Below are 8,968 nucleotides of genomic sequence, written 5' to 3' on the forward strand. Positions count from 1 at the left end.
TTTAAGACCAGCCTGGGAACATAGCAAGGCCTCTTCTCTACAAAAAAATTAAAACATTAGCCAGGAATGGTGGCTTGCATCTGTAGTCCCAGCTACTCAGAAGGCTGAGGTCGAAGGATTGCCTGAGCCCAGAAGGCTGAGGTTGCAGTAAGCCATGCTTGTGCCACTGGACTCCAGCCTGGGCAACAGTGAGATCCTGACTAAAAAATATGCAATAAACCAAGCATGGTGGTTCAAGCCTGTAATCTCAGCACTTTGGGAGGCCGAGGTGAGAGGATTGCCCGAGCCCAGGAGTTCAAGACCAGCCTGGACAACTTGGTGAGACCTTGTCTCTAAGACATATCAAAAAATTAGCTAGGCGGGGTAGTGCCCGCCTGTAGTTCTGGCTACTTGGAAGACTGAGGCAGAAGGATCACCTGAGCCCAGCAGGTTGATGCTGGGATGTGCTACTGCACTATAGCCTGGGTGACAGAGTGAGACACTGGTTCAAAAAAATCTTCCCAGCAAACCACATCATGTACTCAGACACTTGGCTAGCCACGCAAAGGGCAAAATTTGTGAATGGATGGATGAGTAGATATTTATGTCCTGTGTTCTCTAGGCCGGGGCCTGGAGGGCACCTCTTCACTGGTTGGCTTCCTCCTTACACCACCCGACAAGTTCTTATACTGTTGAAAAAGTGGGGCCCAGAGAGCTAAAGCAACTTACCTAATGCCATGCAGACCAGCAAACTGACAAAGATTTGTTGCTTGGCCAATCTTCAGGCAGGCTCCTGAGCCTTCTCCAGGACCATCTGTGCACTTCCTTGTAAAATCCGGTTTTAGCAAAAAACCCCGCTAAGTCAGTTTAGTGAGAACATGCCACCCTGAATGTCTGAACATGCTTCTCACCCCCCGCCGCTCCCAGCTGATGTCTGATCACCCTGGCCTGCCTTCAACAAGAACCCTGTTAGCCAAAATCCCCCTTTCCCTCTTCATTTTCCATCCACTGACCCCCACCCTGCTCCTTGGCTATAAACTCTTACTTAGCCATGCTGTATTCAGAGCTGAGCCCAATCTCTCTCCCCCACACAAGACCCTGTTGCAGTGATCACTACTGTGATGGTCCTTGAAAAAGTCTTCCCTATTGTGTTTTTACAAATATCATTCAATAATTTTTTATTTATCTATATTTTTTTATTTGTCTGTTTATTTATTTATTTATATCTGGTCAGCAGCTGAGTTGAGGCCAGACCGGGCTCCTGCCTCCCAGCCCCTTGGGACCTGTCTACATACCACACTGCTCTTGGTTTCCAGTCGGCCAGAAAAGTGCCAGGCACTGCCAGAAAAGTGCCAGGCACTGATTAGAAACACAAAATGGTTTTCACTGTAATGGCTACAGTCACAGGGAAAGACAATAGGGGTGTTAGTGACACCAGGAGACATTTAGCAGGGTTTCACTTGGCCACCCAGGCTGTAGTGCAGTGGTGCAATCATGGCTCACCCTAGCCTCAGCCTCCTGGGCTCAGATGATCCTCCCATGTCAGACTCTCGAGTAGCTGGGACTACAGACACGCACCATCATGCCCAGCTAATTTTGGATTTTTTTGTAAAGACATAGCCTTGCTATGTTGCCCAGGCTGGTCTCAAATTCCTGGGCTTGAGCAATCCTCCTACCTTGTCTTCCCAAAGTGCTGTGATTATAGGCAATGAGCCACCATGCCCAGCCTCATTTTTTTTTCTTTCAGAAGGCCCAGATGGGAAATAATGAAATGAAGTAACCACATGAGCAATAGTGGCAAAAAGACTTCCAGGAGGCCATTGGCGAGGTCAGGGAAGGTCACTGGGCATGGGTGTGGAAGAGCTGAGTGTCACTGAAGACTCTGTATTCAAGGCATCCAAGCCTCAGAGCAGGTTCCTGGACGGAGGTGGGCTTTGTGAATGCCGCCCACCTGGGCTGAGAGCATTTCCCCAGTGCTGGAGTCAGGGAATTCACACGGAGGCCGATAGAGTGTGAAGTGGAAGGTTACACAGCCTCTAGTTCTCCTTGCCTGTACCATGATGGAGGAGAACCTGGGCACTAAGAGGGGCAGCTGCCTCTTGGGCCCTGCTGGTCAGCGGCAGAGTTGGGGCCAGACCTGGCTCCTGTGTCCCCGCCCCTTGGGGCCTGCCCTCCCACCACACTGCTCTTGGTTTCCAGTCTGCTGGAAAAATGCCAGGCACTGATTAGAAACACAACTTGGTTTTCACTGTAATGGCCACAGGCACAGGAAAAGACAATGGGAGTGTGAGTGACACCAGGAGACATTAAGCAGGCACTGCCTAGAGAGGAATTGGCCATGTGGACCACACATGAATGCCCAGGGGGACTGAATCCCAAAAACTATTTCTAAGCCTAATCATTGATGGGTGGAATTGAGAGTTTTGTGGTTTGTAAATTAAGAGCTAAATTCCATAAGCCTGAGGGCATGAATCCATGGAGACAGTGGGGCGGGCCCTACATCAAAGCTGGATTCCTGAACCCCTTCCGTCTCCCTCCTCCTATTCATCCCTTGCATCCCTGACTGCAGCTGGGACTGTGGCCTGGCCATCTCTCCCTTGTCCCCACTAACTCAGACCGCATGGGATGGCATGATTCCTAGTGGGACCACCTGCCTGGAATTGACTTTGCACCCCCACCTTTGTCCAGGCTGTTCCTTGGCTCCAAAGCACTCTTCCCTCTCTCTAGCTGGTGAACTCCTGTTTGTCCTTCAAGGCCCAAGTCAATAGGAAGGGGCTGAAGGGGCATCTAGAAACCTGCGTGAAGCGGGATTGCCAGTGTGGGCATGGGGCTTTCTTTTCTACTTTTTGCCTGTCTGCTTTTTCTCATCTTTCATAGACACAAGAGGTGTTGCTTTGGTAATAATAAGAAAATTACTATTATTTTGAGTAGGAGTCTCACTCTGTCACCCAGGCTGGAGGGCAGCGTCATGCTCCCAGTCACTGCAGCCCCTACTTGCTGGGCTCAGGCGATCCTTCCACCTCAGCCTTCCAATTAGCTGGAATTACAGACATGCGCCACCACGCCTGGCTAATTTTTTGGTTTATTGTAGAGATGAGATCTCACCAAGTTGTCCAGGCTGGTCTCAAACCCATTAGCTCAGGCAATCCTCTCACCTCCACCTCTTAAAGTGCTGGGATTATAGGCGTGAGCCACCACGCCAGGTTAGAAGAAAATTATTAATAATGATGATAATCAGCCCTGGGACAGATTTCATCTCTATAGTGAAACTCACCTCATCACCCACAAGCAGGCTTACTTCTTGGGACTGCCAGAGTTGGGTTCTTGTTTTTCTTTTTTTTTTTTTGAGTTGGAGTCTCACTCTGTTGCCCAGGCTGGAGTGCGGTGGTGTGCTCACGGCCACTCTGGTGTTGGGCTCTAGCGTTGGGCTCCAGAGATCCTTCCGCCTCAGCCTTCCAAGTAGCCAGAACTATAGGAGCGTGCTACCACGCCTGTCTAATTTTTTTTTATGTATGTAGAGATGAGGTCTCACCAAGTTACCCAGGCTGGTCTCAAACCCTCAGTCTCAGGCAATCCACTCATCTCGGCCTCCCAAAGTGCTGGGATTACAGACTGAGCCACCGATCCCAGCCGGGTCCTTGTTCTTCATGCAGTGTCTGCATGGGCTGTTCTCTCAGTCTGGGACACTCCCCACAACCCCTAACCTTGTCAAAGCAATACTGGCTCATGGTCTACTCCTAACCCACACCCACCTCAGGGCTCCTCTGGAAGGCTTTTTTTCCCCCCAAGTTCATAATTTATTGTACAAATTGAATGATCACATGATGAGTTGACATCAGCTTCAAATGGACATCAGCTTCTCCAAGCATGGGAGCTTAACAGATGAGGTACAGTTTAGAATCTATTTATGTTGCTTTCACAACTGGAGTTCTTTTAGATCTTAACTTGAAGTATAAGACTATCAAAGCAATGCCTCTGTATGTGGTCAGTACACAATTCATGCTAGCCGTGAGAGTACACGAGTTGAAATATTTTTCAATACCAGTGAGCTGGAATTGGGTGTCTGCCGCAGGACCTGCCATGATATAAATTGGCCAAGGCCATGCACTCTGCCAGGGGGCATTTTCAAAACCCCTGCACCTTTCTTTTCTTTTCTTTTTTTTTTTTTTTGAGATAGTGCTTCACTCTGTCACCCAGGCTGGAGTATGATCATGGCTCACTCTGGCCTCCACCTCCTGGGCTAGGGTGATCCTTCCACCTCAGCCTCCTGAGTAGCTGGAACTACTGGTGTACACCATCATGGATAATTTTTTTTTGTAGCGACAGGGTCTTCCTGTGTTGCCTAGACTGGTCTCAAACTCCTGTCTCAGCCTCCCAAAGTGCTGGGCTTACCATATCCAGCTCCCCTGCACCTTTTCTTCATGACACTTACCATGTTTGTGACTCCACATGCATTTTTGTATAACTTGAATTACATCTTTTACTCCCCTGTGTCTCCCATCCCTGGCTCCATGAGAGCAGCGACAGTGTCTTTTTCTTTCAAATTGATTTCAACATGACTTAATTTCATCCAGTAAAAGGCAGCCCTTTTAAGTGTATGATTTAATGAGTTTTGACAAATGTATATGCCCTTGTAACCATCTTCACAACCAAGATACAGGGCATTTCCACCATGCTGCTTGGCATACAGCCCCATCCCTAGCCCCAGTAGGCAACCAGGGGTCTGCTTTCTGTGTGCATTTGTTCAACCTCATCTAGAATTTCACATGCTGGAGTCACACAGTGTTGCTTGTCTGTGTCTGGCTTCTTTTACTTGGCATGATGCTTTGGGATTCACCCAGGTTGCTGCGTGAACCAGTCATTTTCTCTTGTTGAGTTGTATTCCATTGTATGGATGTGTCACAATTCATACAGCAGGCCATCTGCTCACAGGCACTTGGGTTGTTTCCATTCTTAGCCATTATGCATAAGCTGATATAAACATCCAGGGACAATCTTCTGTGTGGATATAACAGTGAGGGACTGCCGGAGACCAGCTTCAGCCGGGTTCAGGGTACCCCAAAGGTGGAGATGGCGTTGGCGATTGGGGGGAAGAAGAGAAAGAAAGAGACCGGACTCCAGTCTAGTGCAGAAGCGAATGAGTGTTATTGGGAATTACAACGGGTCTTTTATACACAAAGTCAGATGTAGGAGGGGCATCCCCCACCCACCAGAAACCTTAATCCATGAAAACTTAATCAATGATTGCCTTTAAACCCTTTTCATATGATAATCTTAAAAATCCCATAACAAAGGATAACCTAATCTGTGACTGACATATTCTATAAAACTTTTTCATCCTAAACTGATTGATTTATGCCAAGTTAAACAATTCTATAGAAGTTTAAGTGTTTACTTTACAAACGAAAGTGGCCCATCCCAGAATGTTTGGAATGTGGCCCAGTCCAAAGTTCACAGTGGGCTACCTGCAAGTAACCCAGCCACATTCTTTCAACCAAATGGCTGTCTTCTAAAACTATATTCTACAATTTACACCTTCAATAAATCCTAAGATCATGACCCAAAAGCCTGTGACCAATACTAAGGCTCTTAGATGTGACACGAGTTTGAATTATAAGTTGTGTGAAAGCCAAAACTGCAGTTTGTGGAAGAATGGGAGCAATGAGCTTCTAAAGTTAGCTTGTGTTCGTCCCAATCTCAGAGTTTTTATGTTTTGAGCTCACAGGAGCTTAATCTGGTTAGTGCTGAGTAGGAAGGGGGAGGAAATGGGGTCAATAGCTCCCAAACGCATCCTAGTGGTCTCGGGGTCAACAGCCCTTCCTGATCCCTAATGCTCAGTGGGCCTCCGTGGCCGGCTCCCAGCAAGGGACTTGTGTTCTAGGTTACAAATATGCTAACTGTAACAGCTACAGTGTACCTGCCCACCAGACACCTGATCTTGCAAGATCACCATTGAAGTCTTGCTTTTGCTGCACTCCATGTCTCTGTGTCCATCCTTTGATTTTGGACAGGTGAGTTCATTTCTCACAGCATGGTAGCACGTGCCTTTAGTTCCAGGTACTTGGAAGGATGAGATAGAAGGATCGCCTGAGCCCAGCAGGTTGAGGTGGCAGTGGCCAGGACCATGCCACTGTACTCCAGCCTGGGTGACAGAGTGAGACTCCAACTCAGAAACATAAAAATAAAAAGAAACTGATCACTACCAGCTCAAAGGCCAGGGTCCTCACTGTAACCGTGAAACATCAGCCAGGCACCTGCGGAGTCATGGAGGTGGCTGGGCTCCTGTTTCTTTGGGTTTTCAGGCTCAGGAACAGTGATGAACAAACCAAGTAAGACTGCTTAGGTCACCTTTGCTGACTCCTCCTCCTGAATTTAGGATAACTGGGTGAGGCTGGCTCCCCGGACCTCCCCTTCTCCAGGTGCTTGCCTTTCTCAGTCACCCACAAGTCTCATGGCCCCATGGGCCTGCCTGTCTGGTGGTGATGCTCACATTTCTATCCCAGCTCATGCAGATAGTCCATGGCGTATTTGACCTTCCCACCTGGCTGTCTCATGGCCATCTGGGACTTCCTGAATCCTCAATACAACCCTTGATACCTCTGTCCCCAATCTTCCATCCAAGAAATGGGTGACATCCTTTGCTCCAACCCTAAACCAAAGAGTCACTCTCTCTTTTTTTTGAGTTGGAGTTGTAAGAAATAGAATGATTTATTTTCTTTTTTCTTTTCTTTTTTTTTTTTTTGAGTTGGAGTCTCACTCTGTCGCCCAGACTGGAGTGCAGTGGCTGTTCCTGGCCACTGCAGCCTTGACCTGCTGGGCTTCAGCGATCCTTCCACCTCAGCCTTCCATGTAGCTGGAACTACAGGTGCACGCCACCACACCCGGCTAATTTTTGATTTATTGTAGAGATGAGGTCTCACATGCCAAGGTGGGTCTCGAACCTGCGGGCTCAGGCAATCCACTCACCTCAGCCTCCCAAGTCGTGGGATTACAGGCTGAGCCACTGAGCCATCTGAATGATTTATTTTCAAAATGAACCCTGAGCCACGTTTAAATGCCTTTGCTGAGTCACTTCCTGCTTCTTTGTTCTCTTTTTCACCAGCTTTCAGTTTGGTGGGCATTTAAGTTCAAATTTTGTTCAAAATAAAATCCTGTAAACCAATCAGCAAATAGGACATGTAAATGAAGGGATTTTCTAGCAGCTCTAAACCAATCTTCACATAGAACATACAAATGAACTAATTACGTGGCCCAATTGATGTGTGCCATTGAAGGCAATGTCCAGGAAAGAGTTGTGACCTCTGTGGAGCCCAGCTTATGGGAGACCAGGGAAGAAACTAGCGTTTTAGGCTACAAATATGCTAACTGTAACAGCCCTGGTGTGCCTGCCTACCAGACACCCCATCTTGCAATACTGTCATTAAAGTCTCGCTTCTGCTGCACTCCATGTCTGTGTTCATTCTTTGATTTTGGACTGTTGCATTCATTTCTCACAATTGGGGGCTCATCCGGGATACTCTGCATCTGTGGGAGGGGGACCCCAGCAGAGGGGGAGACGAGTCTCACCTGATTTTGGGTGGCTTACTCTACTTGGGTATCTTGGCTGCTCTCAGAAGCACAGATAAGCCTGAGACTATTGTTCCAGAGACAGCAGAAGTGACACAGGAAAAAAAAAAGAAAAGAAAGAAAGCAGGCACTGTGGCAACCAGGCAACCTCGTGCATGAGCTAAGGTAGAAAAAATTGGACTATAAGTACTGCCTTGGTGGTTGGGGAATTCTTGGAGGTTGTGTGTGTGACTGAGATGTATCTCAAGATACGAAGAGATTGTCAAGTACCCATTCACGTTTTTGTTTTCCCACGAGGGAAATGGCTGGATTCGGATGAACTGGATCCTGAACTTTGCAAGAAACCTCCAATAAGGGGGGTTGAACACCTCAGGAAACACCTAGAGTCTTAAGGACTGCAAGAAACTCCCAGTAAGGGAAGTTGAGCATCCTTTTGGGAAACTCCAAAATTGCACAGCTTACCTGGTAACTGAGAATGGTTAATAAACGGTTTAGGCCTAGGAAGGGAGGTCAGGAAACCACCCTTAAAATTCCCCCAGAATGCTGGAAAACTGGAAAGATGATTCCAGGACTAAGAAAAAGGGTGAAATAAAAATTCTCCCTCTAACATTATCCCAGATAGTCCATTGGGGAAGTGCTGTGCTCTTGGGGAGATAGCCCTTGTGCTAAGAACAAGGGGAATGATCAGGAGGGCTACAATGTCCATGAATTGGAAAGGACCCAGAATTGTATCCCACATCTTTACAATAAAAAAAAAAAGAGAGAGAGAGAAAGGAACACCCTGCAGGACTGGGCATGCAGCCAGCTGAGCAAAAGTATCCAAATGTAGATCCTGGGTGGGACTATAATGATCAAGAGGATAAGACAAAAATGCAGGATTTGAGGGGGTTGATAATTAAGGGAATCAGAAAATCAGCCCTGAGATCTCAGAATATTTCTAAGGTTTTGGAGGCTTAGCAAGAGAAGAAAAAAAATAATAACAACTCCAACGGCCCATCAGAGACCTGATAAGAATGAGCCTGATGACATCCCAGGTGAATATTAGGGCGCTGAAACTAAAATTAATTTCTTAACACAGGTGCCAGCCATTTGGTCCTGGTCATCCATGTTGGAATTAAAAATTTCAGAGTCCAAATAGTTAACCTGCAACTACAGGGTTAAATAGAGGCTTCTAAACTCGATTTCTCTCTTTTCTGCTTGCTTTGAATCTGCTAGCAGCTAAGCCAATGGTGTTGAGATAAGCTCACTGTTTCAAGGATAAACTTTTTTTTTGTTTTTCTTATACAGTTCAGCCAGTTTTAACTAAAATGTAAACATTGAAAAATCATTTGCAACTGAAAAAAAAGGTTTAAAAAAGTTGTTGTTGCCGAGCTCGGTGGCTCAACCTGTAATCCCGCGCCTTTGGGAGGCTGAGGTGAGTGGA

The 8,968-nt window shown here is 47.0% G+C and overlaps 1 pseudogene; it reads right to left on the reverse strand.

The window, feature by feature from the left end:
* Positions 1–3,884: 3,884 nt before the first annotated feature.
* LOC110594565 lies at positions 3,885–4,061 on the reverse strand (annotated as a pseudogene).
* Between the last annotated feature and the right edge of the window lie 4,907 nt (positions 4,062–8,968).

The sequence above is a fragment of the Carlito syrichta genome, unplaced genomic scaffold (assembly GCF_000164805.1).
Source record: "Carlito syrichta isolate Samal-C Ts95f unplaced genomic scaffold, Tarsius_syrichta-2.0.1 Scaffold316275, whole genome shotgun sequence".
In the NCBI taxonomy this organism is placed as follows: Eukaryota; Metazoa; Chordata; class Mammalia; order Primates; family Tarsiidae; genus Carlito; species Carlito syrichta.